This window comes from Bactrocera oleae, chromosome 4 (assembly GCF_042242935.1).
Source record: "Bactrocera oleae isolate idBacOlea1 chromosome 4, idBacOlea1, whole genome shotgun sequence".
NCBI classification, from domain to species: Eukaryota; Metazoa; Arthropoda; class Insecta; order Diptera; family Tephritidae; genus Bactrocera; species Bactrocera oleae.
The window spans coordinates 878,566-884,565 of NC_091538.1; positions in this window are offsets into that span (position 1 = coordinate 878,566).

The following is a 6,000-nucleotide window of genomic DNA, read 5'->3' on the forward strand; positions in this document are numbered from 1 at the left end:
CATATATTAATATACCTTTTAATTTTTACGATTCATGTAAAAACATTTAACAGCATTTCCAAGACCAATAAGAAGTCGCTCAATCTACTTTTACTATTTGAAAATGTAAAATGCTTCATAAATGTTAAGTTTTTGGCGCAATATAATTCGAAAACGCAGTGTTAAACCTGCAAAAGTAAACGCAGTTTAACACAAAACCAATTTAAATTAATCAAAATACAAGGACCCGATTACTTGCTGGAGGCTGTACGTCGCTCACCTAGACAATCGCTCACTCAACATTATACCGCTGCCCAATTGCAGATAAACAGAATTATTTCCTGCATTTCATGCATGCAAAATACGCAATTATTCAACACCGCGTTCTCTCCCTCAACCATCCACCACTGTAAGCGAACCCAAATTTGCGCTTTGCTTATGTTGCGCAGAGTGGTGTTTGTTTTTGCTCTTGGTTATTGGTTGGTTGGATTCACCGCTTGATGCTGCAACAACAGCTCTGCACGCTCATTAATGCAGCATAATTAAGAATTTGTTGGAATTCATTCATTCGCTGCACACGCTTTAAACTCAGCTAAATTGTATGCGACGCATTTGACGTTTTTGTTGGTTTCTGGTTTTTATGACCTGTCAACGCTAAATTTGTTAGTCTTGTTTGCTTTGTTGTTGCAGCGAAATGTAGTTTACCACATTGGTGTCGTTAAAGAGGTAGAGAAGGGTGTGGCTGTGAGCTTCGGTCCTAATTATTATGGCAGGTCGAAAACGCTCGCCTGGCAGATATGTTAATTCACAGTAAGAGTTACTCATACGCCATGGCATGCCGGCACTATTTGTGAGCTAAATGCACAGGGATAACACAAATGACAAAGTAAAGCAATTATAACTAGGGAAACTTAAGTAAACATGCAACATATGTATGTTTGTATATATTTACGTTAAAATTTATTTTGAATAATTTACTATTTTGCTGGTAACTAACTAAAATTCTTCTCTTCTCTTTAATCAGTGAAATGTTGATGTGAAATGTGAAAATTGTAGTATTTGCAGTGCTAGCAATCCTGAAAGTTTATTCCAGGCCAGTTGAAACACAACATCGGATGCATTATTGGCGAGATAAGACCAGCCATGCTGTTAAAGTTGGCGCTAAAATTTATCAAGAGGATAGTCTTCATCTGAAGCCAATTGCCCGATATTCTGTTCAAACATAAAATATGTAAATTTAAAGTAAATTGGACGTTCCTACGATTCTTAGATAATAAACAAGAGACACGTTTTATAGGAAATGTGAAATGGGTGCATTTACATCTCTCATACGCTGCTGGCGGTGATTCCACTTATAGCCACTCCTTATGAGTACCTTGCTTTTATGGCCAACATTTGAAAATATTTACAAGCCGAAGGTCAGTATTGGCCTACATTTCGTTGTCCTCACACGTTTGTCACCTTTATACGTAAAATTACTACCGATTCTCCTTTGAATACCTTAACATTGACTTGAAAAGTCTAAGCAGCCTTACGTTTATCACAACTTTATTGCTTCAAATTGCACACAGTTTACCAGCTCGTATATTTAAATCAGCACTGCAGCGCCCCTCTGCACCCCTCTGCACAGCAGCAGACAAAAAGCCACAATAGCCGCTCCAGCACCTAATTTATCACTCGTAGCACTAACACGATTCACTGTACAATATTACTATATATGTACAATTTGTTGCGAAGCTTTCAAATGCTGACCTGCAACAGCATTTCGCTGGCAACCTGTGGGCTTTTCGCTCAAGCCGCCTGCTGTCTTAATTCCCAGCACCTCTAAACATTAGCAAAGTGTCTGTCTAGCTTATTTACTGTTCACACGCACACATTGTCTACAAAAATAACACAAATGCCACATAAAACCACAAAGTCGCTGAAGCGTAGGGCGACCAGCGAAGGGCAAGCGGCAGATAGGTGGCGAATAAAATTGCTTCGGCACAGAAGGCAGCTGAAGATAAGGAGTCGTGTGACACTCGCATACACACACACTCACACATTGGCGTTTATACATGACAAACTACTGCTAGTTGGTTGGCATAGTTTTGCCTGAGACATGAATATAAATGCAATTTATCACAAAACTTGTAAGGGTAGTAAAGTACCCAACAATGACCATGTAGTTTATACTCTATTATGTTGCTGTAGTGCGGATAAATCCAATTTCATGCTTTGTTTTATGACAGCTCAAGCTTAATTTCGTTTAATGCTGGACAATGTTACATGCCCGAGATTGTGCTGCGCAACGGGTGGGGGCGTACTAAAGGATGCCAGTTGCTCGGCAGACATTTATGACCACAATTAATATGCTTATGTAATACCTCTCAATTACTGAAAAATTGGATTTATTCGTACATGCCATGAGAAATTAACTTCGCAAACAGCTGGAAGCAATGTCATTTCATTTGCATTACATCTTCGCTGCTCACTTGAATTTACTTGGGCAAAAAACTCGATCAATGGCAGAACTTTACTTTTATGAACTTTTCTGAGTTCATTTCTCCTGCAATGTCTGCAGTCACTGCTAATTATTTTTAGCTGCTTTTGTTGTAGTGTGTCGCTGTTGCTCAAAATGACTTCTTGGCAAGATGTGGCAACGCCGGCAATACCACTTTTGCATACTTCTCACATACTTAATGGCCGCAAACAGCCAGCGGCCAATCGCCAACCGGAAAAACATCGCAAGAAAACAACAAAAGACATTATAATTGAAAAAGTTGCGCTGCGCTCGTACGCTTGGCGCACCAGCGCGGCGTTATCAACTCAAACGCAAAGTTGTTGTCGTGACAGGAACCTTATTTTATCAACGTCACGTCAAAACTCGCTACTTGTTGGCAAAGAGCATTCAAAAGTAGGAAGGTTCGATGGGCAATTTACAAGAGAAGCTCGATTTTATTGACAGCAATGCATAACACAGAAGTTGGTTCGAACCGTTCACACAAAAGTCATCATAAGCTACAATGTTTTTAGCCAATAATTAAAAATGCCAAGAGAAAATATTATGCGGAGGAAATTAAACACTTTCTGCCGCATTAATTTTCATTTCCTTCCTGTTGTTCACCACAAAAACATAAAATATTTGTTTACAAGAAAACACTAAATAACTGCTATGCATACCACATGCCGCAGGCACTGTTGCGAACAAATATTTGTTTTGACACAACTTTAACTCACTTTGTGTCGATATTAAAATGAACAATAAATAGAAATACAAGCGCCTTTCACACATCGGAATAAAATTCAAAATAGAACCGCAACATTAGCAACAAAGTCTACCATTGCCACACGCCCGAACAGCCTGCCACTTGTAATGCAAAACTTGTACGCGTCATTGCATAAATTTTAATTAAAGAACGGAAATAAAGAATGGAAAGCATCGACAGCCGCCAATGACAGGCGCTATATGCCTGTTTTTCTGTCAGTAGACGCTTCACTTCACCCCCCTTCTTGCATCTTACAGGCACACCGTCCAGTGTTAGGAGGGCTACCTCTCTTCTATGCAAATGTTGTGTGTCACAGCTGTCGCTGTTGTGTTGTCATGTTGTTGTTGACTCATAACTTGTGTTATCTCTTTTTACTGGCAACACTAGGCAACAGACTGTAACAGACTTTTACGTGTCGTTGGATATGTCAGATACTGTTAGAGTGTGACTTTAACGTCGGAAGCAGGATACAACAACAACATGTGTCTTGAATTAATCTTAGAAACTGCGAAATTGCGCAATTGCGCAATTAGAAAGCAGCTAGGCAGATTGGAAATTCTGTATGCCTGATTTTACTGTAACAAAATAATGGAAATATATGAGCCTCTGGATGGTGGTAGCTGGTGGTTCCGTTATTAAAATTATTATTTTTAAAGTTGAGCAACACTTATTAAAGAGTAGTATACAATTTGTGTCATATTGATTTCTTGAGTATCAATATTTACTATTCAAGTCGAACAAGTTGAAAAACTATTTTGGCAACAACATGAAAATTGTAAATATGAAGTAAAATAGAAGAAATAAAGAAGAACAAAGTATCTACTGAATGTTGAAACAACAAATGTCTTAGAACCAGTTTAAATTAAGGGAAGCTCTAAGTCAGCGACCAAAGCTCCATGCTGTATCTTAATTTTGCTTGGCACTATATACAGACAACAAATACAAAATGCAGAGTAGTGAAAATGTGCATTCTCATTGCATTATCTTTTAAAATCTTGTGCTCATTGCTAACCCGTGTTCGCTTTAACTTTTTGATTCACTTACATAACTATGTTGTACTTCATGTCAAACGGCTGGTGCCACAAGCCTCAACGAGAAGAGGGCCATAAGTGCCATGGAAAACACAACAAATTATTCGTTTTGAAATTAACAATTAGATTAGTGCCTAAATTGAATAACGTCAGACATTTTTCACACCACTACAACACAAACACAAAGACGCGTGGCTAGTCAATTGCCTGCCATCTCAGATTTACGACTCTCTTGCGATATGCTCGAATTTCAACCAAAATGCCAAGCGAAAATACGAAAAAGGGTCAAAGACAATGAAATAGAAATGACTTGAGGCGTGCGGTGTCCGCGCCTCTATGAGCTATTTAGCTGTATTAATCATCCGCATTCGATTTGGCTGCCATTTTCTGTGGTACGAATTGCCTATGGAGCTTCATTAATCGGTATTTATTACAAATATTTTGTTGTTGCTGTTGTTGGCAGTATGCTTCCACAGTTAAGCAGGCTAATTGTAAAGGAATACGAAAAATTAAAGGAAAAGAATTTATGTTTGCCGTCAACTTTGATCTTTTGTGATTTTTGCCATCAAAATGAGCGATATGCCAAGCCATACCTCCAAATATTAGAGGTCGTGAAAGTGTGAAATTAGATAACAATTTAGGTTCACGCTAATCATTAGAAATCCAGCGCAGAAAACATTTTCGCGTAACTTTACCCTTTGGCATTTAATCTTTTCGAGCTTTTCGCTTTGGCGTAGATAATTAAATGCTCAGCATCGGCTTATTTTTATTTGGTCCCCATGGTATTTTGGTATTTTCCTTAATTATGAAGTAGTAATTTGCCTTCCTCGTGCATTTGAGCGTACGCTTGAGAAATTGTTGAGCTTAATTGAATGCCGGAAATTAATTTAGTTTTTGCTTTCACTTTGCTGGCTACATTTCAATTTCTCAAAGATAATATTGTGGAAATAAGTAATTAAGTAATAAGCCGCTTAAATTCAACAGCCATTATTCGGAAAATAAGAGTGAACACAAATATTCGCTATTATATTTCTTAAGTTCATTTTTATTTCATCGTTTTTGCAGCAAGAAATTACAAGAGATTATGATCTTCAAAAGGGGCTTGAATTTATAAAACAAATCAATTTTAGTAATGAGCACCTAACAGTAATCCATTGAAGCGTTTTATAAAAAAATTTTAGGAGCGTGAAATATTAAGCCTCCATTGTCTCTTCTTACAATACCCCTTTCTCGATAATTTAACAGCTGGCTCAACAATCTTATTTGCGGTCCTAATTGTATACAAATATTGACTGGTTATTTATCTTGCAACCGTCAACAAGTGGCACATTGTGAATCGCGTCATAACAACTTGATAATGTGATAACGGGCAACAATTGTCAAGTGAAATGAACACAACTATAATGAAAACCACTACTGCACACATTTCATTGTTGTACAGGGTGGCTGACGAATCGTGCTACAAAAACAAACTGTTTTTGTAATTTTCTTTCTGTGTCTGTGATCGACTAACTTCTCTTTTATTTGGCAGGTTTTTATTTAAATATTTTAAAAATGAATGCTTGGGATACCAAAAAGGTAAAAGGGTTTGGATAGTGCAGCGGTACAATGCTTTGCATTTCGCCATTACCGAGCAAAAGGATTTTGGCGGCTCAGGTTGGTAAACATGTCGGTTAAACTCTCTACATTTGCCTAGAATTTTGCCACAAAATTATTGAAATGGCCGGTTGATGAGCCCCATT